Below are 18450 nucleotides of genomic sequence, written 5' to 3'. Positions count from 1 at the left end.
AGCTCTTGGCTTCTTTTCTTGGGAGAGAGACAGAGAGTTAAAACTCTGCTTTTTAGCTAGCTTCTTGTTTGTAGCTGGAGCAAGGAGTTTCCTGGGACTTTGGCTTCTTCTTCTTCTCTTCTGAACTGTTCAGCAACACCAGAACATCACCGGGAGGCCCTACACCATGGCCCGGAGGGGCCCATGCCAAACCCCAGCTCCGAAGAGGAGAGAGCCACGCCTGCAAAGGACTTTGAAAATCTTCCCAGGTCTTCTCCACAGAGAGAGATTTTATTATTTAACATTATTCATTCTTTTTTTCCATGCCTATGCGCACTCTGCTTGTTAAATTAGTTTTTTTCACTTTCCTCCAAGGAATTTCTTTCTGAACCTGGTGGGGGAGGGGCAGCTGAAACCTGCCTTTTATCAGAGGACATTTTCCTCCAAATTTGTCTCAAATCAAGACAAGGGCAAAAAGCCTAAAGAAAGTAAGAGAAGTGTCAGTTCAAGCAATTGGTTGAGGAATCCTTGGGTTATGTGTTCCTCTCAAATATTGTAATGTTTTGAATCTCATTAACATACATTTTACAGAGCAGAAAAGTAAGTCAATTTTTTTAGTCCCAATGATAAATTTTGAAGTACTTTAGCTAGCTTGCTGCTTGTTTTCAATTTCCTTACATTATGGATGGAGCCTAGAAGTACCCCCAAAATATATACTTTATGATTTACTTTTTATTGCCCAGCAGTACTTCAATTTCATAAAACTACCAGAAAATTTCTTCTGTTCAAGCAACACACATAGAAAAATTATTATTGTGACTCTCCCCAGAACCACATTTATTTTGAAGATTGCTTTGACATGGTAGAGGGGCATTCTGGAGCATGTTACTTCCATTATAGGAAAGGTCACATCTCTCTCTTGCTCAAATCCTATGGGACTTCCATTTACAAGAAGCTGCAGCTTCAGTTTTGCACATTGACACTTAGCTGCTTGTTCTCTAAACAATGGGATTTATATAAGTAAATACTGTAATCTAAAGATGCATATACGAGGCATATACGGAACGTGCTTGGTATCCATGGAGTGAGCTTGTCTCCTCTGTACAAATGCTGCAGTATTCCCATGCCATGCTGAACTCCACTTGTTTATCCAGTGCCTGCTCACATGAGGGAGAACACGGAGCAGTCAGGTGCTGACACCCATTCCATTTCTAGCACCAGCAGCACTGTGGGCTGGGCTACAGCTTTGCTGTTAGTTCATACGGCAGAGCATTTTTAAAAGCAGCCCCTGTACCTGCAACTGATGTTGATCATGTGTACAAATCTGTAGAGGTTTGTGATACAAAATCCATCCTAACTTTAATCATAAAATTATGTTCTTCCACTGCACAGTGCCTAACCTGGTTTGTACCAATTTATCAGTCTTTCAGCTTACATTTCTAGTCTCTAGTCTCTCTAATATACTGTGTGAACCATGGTCAGGTCATGGTCAGGACAATTTGTAAATTTTACTATTTCTTCCAAGCAATGTAATTTCACAACAAACAGATTTTAAAAATAATAATACAAAGCATCAAATGCTTATAAATAGACTAACCTCTGGGCATTCCATTTTACTGTGTGGTAGTTAGAACTCATCTGCAAAATAATGCTGAGTTATTTCTCAAGGATATGTACCAAAGTCTCAAGTAGTTTTGATATTTGAATTGCTGAAGGTTCATAGTACATATCAAAACTATTTTAATGTTTGAGAAGCTGCATGTGTAGAGTGATGCAGATTTAAATAGTGCATAAGATATTTTGACAGTGAAATATTTTGTTAAGACATACACTGAATGTTTGTGAATTATGAGCTTTATCCTCAGTAGTCAGAATAATGTGTTTATTCCCATTAGTGAAAAAGTCATAAATCAGAGTGGCAAGATGTCTTGCTCACAAATGCTTGTGTGTATGCAGATGCCTGTACTCTTCCCATTTTCAACTGAACAGTTGTGTTTATTTCATTATCCCAAACCATAGTGGTGAAAATCACCATAGCTCACATTACAATCTAGTGAGATAAGCTGCTTAGCTCCTGCTGACTCCTGCCCGTAGTGAAAAATAAGTCAGGAATATTATGGTATTGAATTCTATATTAATAGGACAATTTGTGGCAATTTCTCAAAGATGATTTCTGTGCTACAAGTTGGAAGTCCCTAATTGAATGAAGATACAACCTGGTGTTGGCATTGTGACTGTTCCCAGTGCTGAGTATTCCAATTGTGTGTGCTTTAGTGAGCTGTGTTTCTGCTGGAGGACAGAATTTTAAAAAAAATTGGTTCTTGCTGCATGAGTGGAACACAAAATGTCACCAAAAGATCTTCTTAACCCAGGAGTGACTACTAATTTGTAGGTGAGCAAACAGAGTTGGCATACAGCTGGCCTACAGTATCCCTTCTGAGTCTCTTTTCTGTTCTGGACATGGAACATGTGCCTATAATATACATTTTAATCTAAGATTTGAAGCAAAAAGTGTCATCGTGGGAGGAATCCTGTCAAAGGAAGATGCCTTATTTTAATGATTGACTATCTAACAAGTTAAGAATGTTTTTACAGAAAAACTAAAGAAAGCACAATGCAGGACAAAGTCACAAGTCTTGTAAAATAATAATAAAAAGAAGATTATAAAAGAATCCAGTAGCACCTGTTGTTTAAAAAATGATGAATCCTGAACTGAAGACTGTCATGAATAAGGGTGAAGCTCTCAAAGAGATACTTCGGGGAATTTTATTTAATAAGACCTGAAAAGTATGCCTTGGGCATAATACCACAGAACAGAGATTTGAAAACCTCGAGCCAACTTTCTCTTTTGCCATTGTAATTTGACCAAGCTATTGTAGTTAATCACTGAATATAAGGTAGCTACAAGTTCCATTCTTTAGGTAACCTATTAGAAGTTCAATAATTAGAAAAGTTTCAGTTATTTCCCATCATAGCTAAATGGTTGGAAAAATAGCGTTAAATCCCTTTCTCAAGAATTTTGAAGAAGAAAGTGTCTCGGTTTTGAAAGACAGGTGTCTGCTAAGGAAGGCAGAAGCCTCCCTTGAAGTGGCAGATATAACCCCTTTCCCTCTGAGTTATTATAATTTTGAAATCAAGGGTCTTTAGGCAAAGATGTGGGAAATAGGAATAACAGTCCTTTACTATATATATATATATATATAGATATATAACCAGTCGAACAAAACAACAACAACTATGGCAGTAACAGCAAACACAAACCCAGTCCCAGCCTTCTCGGCTGTCAGGCCCTTTCCCCTCGGGTGCAGTTCCGCTCGCAGCCGGCAGGGGCGCTGGCGGCTCCCGGTGAGCAGGGCAGGTGCGATGGTTCCCCCGCGGCTGCAGGGGGCGCTCCGGAGCGAGCTCGGGGAGCACGCGGCTGCTCTGGTGCCCTGGGATCCCGGGGAAGGATGGAACAAAAGCTTCACAAACCGCTGGGCAGCTGATCCTGGACTCTTGGAAACAGCAGGCTGAAACGGCAGGCTGGAGCGGCAGGGACAAACACAAATCCTGAGTCGCAGACGAGATGTATCCAAACGGGGAACCCCCCGGGGCTCCAGGCAGGCAGGGCGAGCACGGCTACAACGCAGCGAAGGCTCGGAGCAGCAGCGGGGCAGGGCGGCCACGGCCCGGCCTCCAGCAGGGCAGGGAAAGCAGCCTTGGGATCCCGGTGTTGTTTCCAGTAGAAAGAAAGACGCCGAAAACGGGAACCAGCAGCTCCTTTCTCTGCAGCTTCTCTCTCCAGACGCTGAGAGCGAACTGACTCCACACCCAGGTGAAAACAATGGAGTAGCCAGGCCCACCCCACCCCCAATGGGCAGCTGTTTTTGTCTTTCTTAAGTATGGCCATTTGTCCCCTAGCAACATGCATATGGGAAAAAATTCCTTTAACAGGAAAAAAACTAGGACTAAACTAAAACCCCAACAGAAAGGTACTTAATTGGGAAACTCCCATTCTCAGTTGTTTGTTAGTGGCATGCGAAGAGGAAAACAAATTTCAAAGTATTGAGACATTTCAGTGAGGTGCCTAAGGGAAAGTAAGGAACACTTGACATGCAGTGAACCCAAACTTACAGGAATCCGATACCCTCATCTCACTAAAAACGTAGGTAGTTTTGTGCCAGTGGGAGCTGAAAGTGCTTAGCCTTGTGTGAACAATCTCTGAGATTGCAATTTACTCCTGCACTCAGGGCTGCTGGAAAGGGTCTGGTGGTTACAGTGGATGCCAAGTTGAAAATGAGACAACAGTTCGATTGCAAATAAGGCAAAACACACACTGAGATGCATTGTGAGTGGTAAAGTCAGAAGATAAGGGAAGAAGGCAATGCATGTCCATTCTGACTTTGTTCTTGTTATGGGAAAATTGGTGCTGACCTACTGAGCTCTTGGTTTTGATCAACAGTATATGTACTATCCGATTCTGAGTGTGTTTACTTGCATCAGCTTACTTGGAGTACTTTATTTTGGGCTAAAATCCTGAGCTCAGTTTGAGAATAGTTGAGCTTTGTTTAAAACGTATGAAGTATTTGGGAGCCTGTTTCAGACAGTGACTCCATGTCACCTTGAATATCTTACTGTAACATTGAAGAACTGGTTCGATCAACACTTGTCAGGAAAGCAGTGGTCGTAGAGGATTGTTGAAAGAGGAGCTGATCCTCCCTTGGGGTGAGGGAATGGTAGAAATGGTCTCTATATGTTGCCACTTTTTGTCAGCCCTCAGTAAAATGTAGCAATGATAATCTGTCTAGTTGCTTTTATTTTTCTGTCTGTCATTAGTTCTATTCCTGAGACCCTTTCAAGCACTACAGGTCCCTGAAGCAGGAGGAGAAGTCTACAGTATATATAAGTATATATAAATAAGTATATATAAGTATATAAGATTTGGTGGTGTGTCAGTGCGTGTGAGTGTGCAATCTGTGATCACATCAGTCTCACTTAATCCTACCTAATACTTGATATACTGAGTTGCCCAGTTATCTGGCAGTTTGAGTGTGACCAACAGCTGCACTATAGATTTTAATGTAGTTTGTTCTCAGAAATGTGAACGTCCTGTTCATTGTTTACAGTGGGTTCCTTTGAAAAAGCTGCAGATTAATGTACTTTTTTATTGTAAGAATCTTACTAACAGGAATAACATCCAAATGCACAGTTTCTTTGAGAATCAGTAATGTCATTCTCCACAGTGTCCTCAGGCAAGGAAATGACATTTTGAAATATTAGATTTTAAAATGTATGAAAGACCCTGCACCCAAAGTATTGCAGGAAATCATAAACATTGTTACATTAATGCCTTGATTCCAGGCTCTGTGAAACTATTTTATGAAATTTACAGCTGCAGTTTTCTTGCAGAACTTCATGATATATTAAATAGTCTATGGAAATAGACAGGCTCTGTGTGAACCTTCAAAACAAAACCAAACGGACTGTGAATCCAATTTCGGCTGGATAGCACATCAGTCATCTTTTGGGAGTCATTGTTTAACAGTAGATGTGGGATAGTCTCTTAGAATTTAAGTCAAATGTATTTTAAATGGAATTTATTTATTTGTTTGCAGTTTCACTAGGAAAGGCAGCATTTACAGAAGACACCTCTGAAATTATGGTTTTCATTCTGAGTTTTGTCCTGTGTCTGTGAGAGTTGGTTGGAGGGAGGAGAATGACACCTTCTGAATATTTTTAGTCTTACGCTGTTTTGCAGTATGGTATTCACACAAACCACTGGAGAGGTCACTTTATAAATTGGCATAAAGTTTTGCACTCTCACAGCTAATAGGAGAGCTGTTCCTGGTTCTTACATTTCTCCAGTCTTCCACCTATTCCATCATTCTAAAACAAAGCCATTGGGGGAATTCACTTTTGTCGTAATGCTTTGAGTTAAAATGCATACATTTGAACAACATGAGTTTCCTCAGTTCAGCAAGGTGAGCTCTACTTCTCAAACTCTGTTTTCATGGGGTAGCTATACTCTGCCTTTCATAGCTGCGTTCCCCCTTGGCCTGCAGGGCCATGAACCCTTGTGCTGCAATGTGCACCGAACTTTGCCATTTTAAGTGGCTTCAGAGAATGCCTCCCTCCTCAGTGCTTGTGTTTGTGCCTTCTCAGCATGACAGGGAGGAACTGTGACAAGCCAAGGTAAATGGACAGCCTTTTACATAGCAGTTGAACAGAAATGAGAAAAAACAGGACATGGACTTTGGTTTTCAGTTTTGTAGCCTTCATATGGACAATATGAGCAATGCTGATTTTCCTCTCTACTGGATGTGGACTATTTTGAACTCAAGGAGATGTGTTCGTATTTACAAGGACATTCTTCGTGCTATAGAGAACATTTACACAGAGCTGAATGCAGTTGTTTTCTCAGATTTGGATGTGTCATGATTATCTCACTTCTGTGACAGATCCTTGGCATAAAAACTTGGTTCAGGCTTGTACAGCTCCAATGAAGATCAATGCATCTTGTCCTCCGGTTTGACAAAACTTTTACCATTTGTATTTCTCAGACTAGGATTAACATCAGTGAATGCAGATACATCCATTCCTGGAAAACAGTGAAAATATTGAGTGCAGTCCTCAGAATAAATCCTTTCTCCTCTCATTTTGTTAGCCTCTGAATAAAAGTTAGATTCTAAAGCAGACCTCAGTATAAATGAACTTAGGCTGTATTAGTAGCAGGTTTTAGATTTTATGTAAATCTAAGAATGTTGGAGGTTGCTGGCTGGACTGCTTAACAAACAAGTGTTCCCATGGCTTTGATGCAATTGCTCATAAATTGAAATTGGAACCTGCTGTCTGCTGACCAGTATGGATACACAATTCAGGGCTGTGCAGTGGAAATTTGTTAGGGCCATGATGTTCCCTCCTTTCGCTTTTACCTTCTATCCCTTGATGGTATTCAGTTCTGAAACTCCCATTTAAGTTGGAATATTGCTTGTGTGCACTGTGTAATTATGAATTCCATACTCCATGGCCTGACACTCATTATTCTGCATACACTGTCCTCTGTCAAGAAGGCAAGGAGGGACACGTGCTCAATATAGATGAAGCTGTCTGTATGAAAGGATCTTCCAAGTCTGTCTCTGCGCTGGAGAAGGATGAGGGCATTTGATAGTCACAACTGAATTTTGGCTAAGTTGAAATGTTCACTTGCTGCATGTTCCCCATATGCCAGTGAACAAATACAGCATAATCAAGCACAAAAGAAAAGCCCCAATTCTCAGATGAAAGAGTGAAGGCAGATTTGCATCTATCACCCACATAAGTATATCATTACAGAGTTTGATCCTTATCTCTGAGATACTTCGGGATGTGCACAAAAGCTTCCTCAAACCATTATGATGTGAGCCCTGTGCGGATGTTAAGGACTTCTCTGCGGGGACTGTGTAAATCCACACAGGGACTGTGCAGTGCTCACTTTACAGCATGGGGAGAAGGGAGTGACAAGTTTTATTTAATTTTACAGTTTCCAAAAGGCAAGGCTCCCATGTGATGTACTTCCACTCAGGAGACTTTAGTTTTTGCCACAAAATTTGTGCTTCTTAAAGCAAAACATCAGTCCATGACTGTGTCACATAAACAAATGCAGGTATTAGAATTGTTCCCCACTTGCCATGGGAGTTTTTTTTCCCCTGCTGTTTGTGTGACTTTTCTTTCTCAGTGGAAATCCCATTTAGTTTAAACTTGTGGGGTTTTTTTCTCAAAGTATAACCTCAAGCTAAACATTTTTGCTTATGTTGCTATTTTTTACAATGGTTTAAGCTGAAGTTAACCTTCCTATTAGCATTTTAATGGAAAAGGAGATTCTAGCACTTAGCAAGATGTTTTGTCTGCTTTCGAATGGCAAAGTAGTAAAGGTATGAAATGCTGGTTTCCATTGTTTGCAAATTCTTTCTTTTCCTACTGCAAGACTCTTCTTTCTTTATTGATATAAATAAGAACATCATTTGGCAGGGACATCCCAGGTCATCTCTTACAGTCATTTTCTTTATAACAACATCAAATACTCGACTTTATAAGGTAGTCAGACCTGTTTTAAATGAAATTGAGGGGGTTTTGCTCATGCTTTCTAAGCCTATTCTGAATGTTCTCTTTACTGGTCATTAAAAAACCTCTTCATAGCTTAAATGAATTCATGGTCAATTATACCCATTTGTTGCAATGCCAGGCAATGTCCTTTAGCTGAAATATTGTTCTTTTAAGTGAAGATGACTTTCCAAATATGGTTCTGTTGCCACAGTCCTTCCTTACAGATGTCCCCATTGTGCGACACTGTATAGGGAGCCCTTTCCTTAGTGGGAATCTGAAAGTGGGTCAGGACACTGTGTGCCTAAGTAAATAATATTGAATGTACTGTCAGCTTTCCAGAGGTACTGCAGGGTCTTTCTAACACCCTCCCAAAATAGTGGAGGTTAAGCCATGTGAAAATTGAAGGGCAAGCATCAGATTTGTTGTACAGGCAAGAATTATTTATTAAAAGTTCCCAAGACAATAAAAATTATAAGGTAATGATTATAATAATAGCTTGTTCCTGCCTTGCTAGGATTTCCATTAGATGTTGATTCTATTATTAAAAATTAAATTTGTTTTATTTATGGTCCTGTTTTCTTAGGAAACACCTATTGATCAAAACAAGCCTTGCTTTATTAAAAATTCAGAGCATTATCCAGATCAGTTGTCAAGCTGGATATATTAAACCAGAAGATGTTTTAACAGTAGCAGACACAAAGTGATATGTCCAGCAAGAAGGAAGTATAGGCACACCTACGAAGTGTACCCCAAAGACCTGAAGCACCTTCAGAGCTGCAGGGGTGAGAGCAGATTGTGGTGCTGTGCCAGTGGAGCCACAGTAGTTCCTTGGTGCAAGGCCAGGGCAGTCATTGGCAGGATGAGGCTGGTGATAACAGGCTGTTGAAAGGGCTTAATATTGAAAAAAATTAATCTCTGTTCGGTTAAAAGTGCTGGGAAGGTGCTTTTCTGAGGGTGTGTGTGGTGCTTTCACATTGAAGGGCTTGCTGACTGTCACTCAAAAAGAGAAATCAGAAGCAAGAAAGTACCCAGTGAAGCCAGACAGGTGCATACAGGACACAGTGTCCGTGTGGTGGGGATGGTGCTGTCTCCATCCCCTGGCCTCTCCTGGCTGGAGAGGGAGGACAAGCATCAGCACATGCCAGCTCTGAGCTCTGGCAACGAGTGGCATCTGCAACATGCCCTTACATGGGAACAATAGGAGGGAGGTTGGCTTTTTCCTATGCTGGCTGGAAGACCAGCTGATAGAAAGCTACATTTTTCTTGTAAATGTTGAATAGTGGTGTGTTTGGGGAGAATGTTGGATTTTTCACACAGGTATCTGATGAGGCTGTGTTAAAAGACAGAAACCTCCATCTGCTGTGCGAGAGCAGTTCAGTGTAAATGTCAGAACAGCAGGTCATCGGAGCTTGCGTGACTTAGCCATGCCAAGAGTTATTTATATTCTTTTATTGAGAGCAAGGTCTACAAAGCTGCTGTCCTGAAGAATCAGAAATTCAAGTACAGGAGGATTTCCAACCAAAAGATGAACATTGGATCAGTAGATTAAATTTATTTATAAGAGGATAAACATACATTGTCAGGCATTCCACCATTCCTATTCCCACTGGTTTGGGGTGGTGTGGGTTGGTGATGTTGCATTACATTAATATAAAAGATTTCCATGAGGCTGGGTGACTGTACCTGAGATTATCCACTCTGCCAGAGGAGAAAGCAGCTGTTAATGTAATGTATTTTCTGGTTTGGATCAACTATTTTGTTTGGACAGAGTGCAGATTTTCCAAATTGCTTTTTCATCCTTTTAAGCGAAGAATCATGAGGAGAATAAAAACACCATACACTAAGTCTTGAGATCACTCTTGCTGTAGAGTTAAATGGTTTGAGTTTAATAGTAATAATTATGATTATGACCATAATCACTTATTATTATAATTTCAAGTTATTTCATATTTAATACTAATGAAAATAATTTCAAAAAATTGTGATAGCTTTACCCAAATTGTATGTATTTTGTCCAATTTTCAAAATTATTCATTTTAAGAAGCATTTACAGGTTATTGGAGTTTATATATGTTCTGTTCAAGGATTGTAACCGTAGGCAGCTACCCCAAATTCCCACATATAAAACTGTAATTTTCATTTGAAATAGCTCAAAAGTACCATTTAATCCACTCAATTCCTTGCAAGTTCATCTTACTTGGGGTCAAAATTTTGACAGCAAAGCTGTCAATTGTGTCTTAAATTATACTTGTTTGATTTTTCTGCATTCAGGAAGAAAAATTAGAGGCATATAGCATGATTTAATTGTGGATCATGTATGCAAGAAGAACGTTGTTAGTATGCAAGTGCGAAGTGGTGGTTGCCAGCTGCTGCTCTGACTCTGCTCTGCTTACAGACTGTTGACTTTGTGTATATGTAATGATTTTTTCAAAGAATCAGTGATCATTGAGGCAGCAATAATTGGCACTGGGGAAACCTCTTAGCAAGTCCTCCCTAGCAGTTAGTGATGTGTTGATTTCACTGGCTTTTGAATAGCTGGAAAGTGTGCTAATTTTCAGTTGTGTAGTAGCACTTAATTAAAAATGCCATAGAGACTTGGAGGGGTGGGCTCAGCATTGGGCAAGATCCTGGTAAGTGAGCAGTGTGTACTGATGAGTCTGAGGTTGAAGTACAGTCTCAGACTAACTGAGCAGTGCATCAATAGAAGTGTGTGTCCAGCCCAGCAAGGTCTTTTCAGAACAGAGAACTGATTTATGCTCGTGCTAAACATCAAACATATGCAATGGCTGCAGGTCTTAGAGGAAAGGCTCAACCAAAGAATAAGTTTAGGGTTTGGATAGGATCAGGACAGAGAGAAAACCTGATTTGTAGCTGTAATTTCATTTGAGCAGGTACCAGTGTGGAGCAACCTTGTGCATGGTGTTCAGGAGCAGAACTAAGCAGAAACAGGAAGTGCTTCTCTTCATTTTATTTTCAAAACACTACTGCAGTTGTCCTTACTGCTACTTTCCTGGCCATAGCTTTAACACAGAGTAGAGCAGAAGCTCACCCCTTTACCTTAAATATTGGTATAAAACAGGTTGCACGTGGGGACGACTGAACAGGTTTATTAAAACTAAAAAGGCAATAGTTAAGGCTCTAGCGGCTGCAGCTGTGCAAGAAGCTTTCAGAACTTTAAATTAGTTTACATTAGGAAGTTTTATGTGCCTGAATCTGAAACTTGAGAATGTAAAAGTCATTGCAGTCAATTCAGTTGCTTAATGAAATAACAAAAACATCATATGAAATTGTGCAAAACCATGGGAAATTCAATATCCTGAAATCCTACACACAGATTAATCAAATTAATGGCAAAGTATAAAAGGACACATTTGGGAGATTATGAAGAAAGTCAGCTGTACAGAGTTTTAAGAGCCTTGGAAAGGGAAGATGAGCCATTGCTCAATGCTGTATGGCAATTTTCTCAGTATAGTAGTTAAATATAATATTTTGGAGGAAAAAAGTAATTTTTTTTTTGCCTTTTTTAATGAAACCTCCTCAGCCCATTTGTTTTATCTTGGAGGAAGTTAAATATGCTTCAAAGATACTGTCTTAATTTTCTGAAGAAAAATATATAAGTATGTTTTATGTAGCAAAAATGCCAGACCAAGGGGTTTCTATTTGTGAAGATATTACTCTTCCTTTTTGTTTTATTTTGGTTTTTTTAAATATTATTATCTAAAACTGAATTTGACATTGATTTACAATGTCAAATTGTTTCAAACAAAAAATAACACATTTCTTTTCCTCTGTAAACCATTTGTCTGAAAAATTAATGGGGCTCCTACCTTGAATATTTGAGAACTGCTCAGTGTTCAAACCGTGTGAAAATGTAATTGGAGTCTCCTAGTTTCTGCTTCTTCTCACTGTCATATTTTAAATAGAATAAACAATATGTAGAAGTGAAAATTAAATAATTATAACCTGAGAAGGGTGACATTGGGGAAAAGATGTAATATACCCAAAAGTTACAATAAAAGTTATGAATTAAGAAAATGTGCTTACCAAGAGTATCAGCAAAAAAGAACATGAAGAATCAGATACCTTACTGCCAAACTATTGCCCTCAAAATTTAGGAAGTTGGAATTCAGGTGCCAGATTTACTCTCCTCAGTGACAGGCTGCTGTGCCAGCACTTAGACCACAGAAAGTCAGGAGACTAAAACAAAAAAGGATCAAGATAGATGCCAGCATGACGATAATCAGCCCAAAGCTTCTGCTTGCCCAGAGTGTGCTCATGTGAGACTGCAGCATCATCTCTCAAAGGAAACATCCCCAGATGAAATTTACTTCACTAGAGGGACTCAGATTGGAAAGTTTCCCAATCTGAGGGGCTTTGCCTGCTTTAGAGACCATTCTTCCCATTCAGCAGTCCAAAACACATCAATTAAGATGAGACCAGGCCTTTATGTGGGGTCTGAGTAAAGCACTGCCTCACTTGGGGTAGAGAGCTTGTTCCCATCAGAGCACCTCGGCACAGCCCACATCTCATGTCTCTGTTCCCTGTACTAAGTCCCTCAAGGAAATGCTCCATCCCCACATCCCTATGCTCATGGGTTGTACTTGTACTGTACGTGCCTCTCCTCTTCCCAACTAGGATCCCTCATTCTTTTTTCCCAAAGCAGACATTTCAGTCTGTGGTATTGGTAAAGAGGGCTTGTGCCATTAGAGGGATGGAAGAAGCACACTCTGTGATGCTGTTTCCTCTCACCATAGTGCAAATCCACAGATTTTGAGCATTCCCTGGTAGATGCCACTCATTCCAATCCAGATTTTCAAATATGTTGACAGAGCAGAGGTGAGCACCAGGGGAGAAACCTGTGCTTCTCTGAAAACACTTCATCAAAGCCTGTTCATTGTGACTGACAGCGATCAGTGTATAAAAGAGACAGTGGCATCTCTTGAGTTAAGATGATAATGAAAGAAAAGAGAGAGAATAGGTAAGTTTCCTCGGATGCAGCCAAAGCTCCTTCCAAGCCAGTTTGCCTGCCCTGGCCAGCTCAGGTCAGTCACAGCAAAGGGTATCTGCCTTAGCCACAGTGTCAAGGTGACCCTGTGCTGCTGCTTCTCTCATGGCTCACTTCAGACGTGGGTTAAGACAAGTTCTTTAACCTAAAAAAAAATATCTGCAGAATAATCCTTGCTGGTTCATTTCCATTCCAAGTAAGCAAAATTCTCTTCCTAAGTCCTCACAGGGCTGTGGGTGTTGTGCTGCTAGGAGCTTGGCTCTCAGGTAGAGCTCCCATTGCCTCAGAGGTAGTTCACTTATTATTAAAGGAAATATCAGACTGCCAAAGGTGGAGAGGTAGTGTTTTGGGATAGGCATGTTTGTAAAATCTGGGAGGAAAATACTGGGGAGGAAGATGGGGGGAGAAAATACTCTGTTAGATATCTGGGTATTGAAAGTGACAACACTTAATACTACCAGCAGGAAAATTTATCATGTGTTAAATTAATGTTCTGTATTATGGGATGCTTTTATAGAGTGATCTGGTTTTCTTGGTGAAGTTTTGCATTGAGAAGTAATAAAGAAAATTCTAGTGTAAAATATGCTACCTTCAACATTCATAAAACACGCTGTACTTTAAAGGGCCCAATCCTGTTCATATCCACAGAAATGGAAGCTTTGCCATTGACTTCTGTGGAAGCAAGGTCAGCTACAAAATGATCAATTAAATAGGATTCCAAGAATGATTTATTGTCCTCTTGATATGCATTTTCACCCCATTAGCGTTCCTTTTCGTTAGTGTGACCTTCAGTCTTGCATAGTGAAATGCTTATTGCTCCAAACCATGAGCTAACATGATGCAAATACAACTGATAAGGCAATGATCTTAGTCCAACAAGATAGTGCCCCATGGGCAGGAGCTTCTTGTACAGTACACTGGACTCCTGGCCTACACCTTGTAATGATTTTGGACATCCTGCCAGTATAAAATCTGTGTAATTCTAATAAATCAGTGAATGTGTAGGTTTGAACACCTGCCTGCACATGGAGCGAATTCCTTGTTTTGATTTTCTTGTGAGCATGGCTTTTGCTTAATGTATGAAATTGTCTTTATCTCAACCCATGAGTTTTCTTACTTTAACTCTTCTGATCCTCTCCACAGTCCCAACATGGGAGGAGTAAACAAGTGGCTATGTGGGTGTGAGTTGCCAGCTGGGGTTAAACTATGACACTAAACTATAGCATCCAGACAAATATTTTCTTCAGGGGTGAAATTAATGTTAGGTTTTTTTTTCAAATAAAAATATCAACCTTGGATCTATCAAATGGAAAACAAGCAAAGGACTAATCCCAGCGGAACAGGAATTCAGTTATGAGCCACCTATCTTGACTTGCAGTTTCCATTGAGATATAGAGATGTTTGATGTAGTGACAGATGACACACTGTACTGTATGTTCTTTTTTCTGTTGCTCTTGGAATTGTATATTTAGTGAATTAGTCGTGATTGATGATAGTGTTTTAAGGAGTTGCTAGTTCTTCCTGGGAAAAGATGGCATATTTTATCTATATTAATGGTTTTAGACTTAAGGATAGCAACATATATTTTTTTAATCTTTTCAGCAGCGAAGCCACAATTTATACAAATGGATTCACTCTGTCTTTAGCTCAAGCAACTCTGACAAAAGATGTCATTTGAAGTAATGTTGCTCATCATTCACAGACGCAAAAGCTTAAGGCTCCATTGCTTTGATATGAAATTGTGTTGCAGTTTTCTGCTTCTTTTAATATCAGTATATGGTGTTAATGATAATTTAACTGTTTTAAGCAGCTCCAGATTAGACTAAGAGAACAGGAAGGTGCTTATTTGCCAATAGAAAGATAGATACTAACTTGGGACTATGTAGAAGGAGAAAAGCAGCATTCCAGCAACAACTCAGAATCCCTAAATGTCAGCTCTGGAGCAGTTAAAAAGTAATGCTACAATGTGTTCAGCCAAAATTGCCAATTTACAGCACAGTACAGTATATTAGATCCCTTTACAGCACCTTGGTAAGGAAGCACATCATTGCAGAATAATACCAAGAGCTGGGAGAGGTCTCTGACTTGCTCTGGTATATTTGCTAAAGTGCAGCCCAATCCTGCAGTTGCGTTTGAGTGCTCCCTGTGGTTGTGATATCAGTAATGCATGTATGGGGACCCATCTCAGGATGGGTAACAGAAAACAAAAGCCTGGTACAAAACATAGTCTTTAGACACAATCTGAGAGTAATAACAGATTAGGACAGACATTCTGCCCTAAAAGCATGTCTAACATTACTGCTGCACTGTGCTTTTGGTTTTGTGATCTAGCCCTTTTACGACCCCACAATGCTTTTACTGATGAAAAAAAACCCCAACACAACTACTAAACAAACCCCAGCTCTTCCTTTCTGTATTTAATCCACTGGTTCTCTAAAAAGCATTGTTATCATATGGTTTGTAGATAAGTGGTAGATCTTTATATAGTGCCTGTATTAAAAGTGTGCTGACAAAGATTTTCTTTATTTACTAATTGAAGTCTGTGAGAGAAAGTGCTAATATTTCCCATGCTAATCCTGTATTTAGATTATCTCCATAGTGCTCTGTTAAAAGACTTTGTTCTGTAATTATTAATTCAGATACTGTTCACCTCCTGAGAAACTGTCATCCTCTTCAGCTATGCATCTCACATCTTTCAGTTTAAGCCATTCCCTTACTTCGCTATAAAACAGACCTTACAATTGAAGTAAAACACTTCCTGAACAAGACAATCTTTTTCCCTGTAATAAATAAAAAGGTGTTTGTTAGCTGTTGTGCATCAGAAGGAGTTGATGGAGGTGTATGTGTTGATTAGAGACAGCTGAATGTGGTGGATAATGCATTTTAAAGCAGACAACAAAATGGGGAAAAAAATTTCAAACGGGGGTAGGTGGTAGGTAAAACAATCATGTGCCTGGGCAGGTTATGATACTCTGCAGCCTTTACTCTTTCCTGCACTGCCACTGCTGAATTTGTGCTCAGCCAGCCTCTCCATCTACCAGTCTTCCCATCCTTTGGGAGTGAAGTATTATAGATGGCAAGAAATTTGTATTTTTTTATTTGGAAGAAATTTTATGGTGTTTTTGGTTTTTTTTCTCAGATTTTATTTTCATTTTACATTGGAACAAAACCCAAAATTCTCAAAACTCCTGTCATAAAGGCATGTCTGACAAATGCTGTGTGACAATGATGTTTAAAAAAGAAACTGAAGTTTCAGGGCCTGACTGGAAAATTGGAGGGGGTCTTCTTTAAATGTCTTTGTTGCTTTAAAATTGTTCCATGAGCTGGGGCAGTAATACTACATAATCATACAGAAGATAAAAAATGGCAGTCAAAATAGTATGTTGAGTTTCAATTAAATGATGTATTTTAAATGTAATGGCAGTTACTACACAGAGCAGATTGAATCATCTTGTTCTCTTGTTGAAAATGTCAAAGCAAAATCTTAAATTGCTTCCACACATGACTAACAGAAGACACTTTGAATGGGAAAATGAAGAGTCAACCAAGTTCATTACAACAAGCTGACACAATTTCATGAGGAATTTCTCAGAAATTACATTCCTGGTGCAAAACTTTAATCTGGCTGCTGGGAAAAAAGCAGCAGAAAACCTGAAAGCTGGATAAGGAATGTTCCTCTGAGAACAGCAGAGCAATGTAGAAGCTGAGGAAAATAGTCTGTTTTAAGCTGCTTCACCAACACTGTCCTGGTGGCTGAGGGACAGCAGTGCTGTCTGTCCTGGCACTTGGTGGAGGACTTACAGGAGGACAGAAAACCCCTCTCAGGAACCTGTTTGTGTGCAAGTAGTTCAGGCAGAGGCAGGTGGAGTATCTGGATGTTGGGGCAGCCCATCGCTGTCGTGTCCATGCCCCGCTCACAGGGAGCTTGTACTGCCTTTTTTTCTAAGTCTTGGGGAGCAACTTCCCCTTCCTCCAACTTTGGGTGTATAAGCCTTGACTGAGAGGATTTGTTAATAAAAATAGAGTTGGTTCCTCTCCTCTTTTTCCACTTGATGATTTTTGGCTCTTTCAATTTTTTTTTCTATTTTTCTCTTGATTTAAAGATTATCTTCATCTTTTAATAAAGGATGGAGGAAATATACTGAAGGATTAAATCCTTATCTGCAGCCATTTTAAGTGCCTGTGGGACTGTTTAATCTCACATTTCAGAGGATTTGGAAGCTAGGCCTCTCTGCAGTTTCTGCAGTATATATGTGCTCAAATTGACCTGTGGGACAGGTGCAATCCATCACTCACTCACTGACAAGTTTATTTTATACTCCTCTGATAAAAATCTGGTGTGTTGACAACCTGCTTCACAATGGTCACATCGATTCAAAACAACTAAAGTCCCAAAGACTTTTTTTGGCCATGTCTTCACTGTTTTCCGTTGCTTTTAGCATTGCCTTGAAGTCTTCAAACTGTTTCACTGGGAAGTTCATTTGTTCCTGTCACCTGTGCTGGGTGTCACTCACTGGGCTTGTTAATGCCCAGAGATGTACCAGTGGGCACTGGAATGCAAATCCTTGGACTTTTTAATGAATGGATCTCTGTGCAGCCTTTAATCACGTTCCTCTTGGAGGTTTGCCTGAAATTCTTTGCATCACCACTGACCAGTAAACATTTTCAAGTAATGTGGTAGTCTTAAAATATCACATTTACTGTTGAATAGCTGCCTTCTGCAAACCTGATGCAGTGCTTTGCATGTTTGTGTATTTTTGTGAAAAAGAAGTTGTGTTCTTGGATCAGAGACACTTCCCTGTGTTTGATAGTAGCTGATACTGAAAGGTTCAGGTCCCAGGCTGATCACCAGGGGTTATTCTGCTTCCCATCATCTGCTAGAAACTCTGATGTAAGTGGTAAAAGGCAGCGGAACCAACTCTGAAAATGTGTCATCCCACCAGAGATTCCTATGGATGCTACTTTTTTTGTTAATTCTTTTAAATCTTTTTCCTCAAATAAGAAGACAAATTTCTTGGGATACTATCTCCTTCATTTCGTAAAGCATTGTCTTTCATCAGAAGATTTACATTTTCTTGATCTTTGTTCATGAGTCAGGATAAACAATAGCAAGTGTATCTAAGATTTCCTTATGTGCCTGTATTATGCCTGCTTTTATTAATTCTCCTGCTCATCCAGCCAGTAATGACATGATTCACCCCAATTTTTTCTTAACGATACTCGGTGTGCTTAGTGAGTAATACAATTCAAAACTTCCTCAGTGGAAAAAAATGAAAATATAATAGACAAATCTGGTGGAATATATTTTGCAGCTTTTGAAAGCAAATTAGAGACAAAGAACCTACATAAATATTACATAAACATTTTTGAAAAGGTTTTCCTTGTCAAGTATAGTAACATTTTTC

General features: G+C 39.6%; 1 protein-coding gene across 9 annotated transcripts in view; it reads left to right on the top strand.

The window, feature by feature from the left end:
- Window positions 1-18450, top strand: part of IL1RAPL2 (interleukin 1 receptor accessory protein like 2) — a 390566-nt gene that overhangs the window by 256005 nt on the left and 116111 nt on the right. The gene's annotated exons all lie outside the window — the stretch shown is intronic.

The sequence above is a fragment of the Aphelocoma coerulescens genome, chromosome 4A, assembly GCF_041296385.1.
Source record: "Aphelocoma coerulescens isolate FSJ_1873_10779 chromosome 4A, UR_Acoe_1.0, whole genome shotgun sequence".
NCBI classification, from domain to species: Eukaryota; Metazoa; Chordata; class Aves; order Passeriformes; family Corvidae; genus Aphelocoma; species Aphelocoma coerulescens.
Note: the sequence above shows the minus strand (reverse complement) of the source record. Positions and strands in the feature narration are given on the sequence as shown.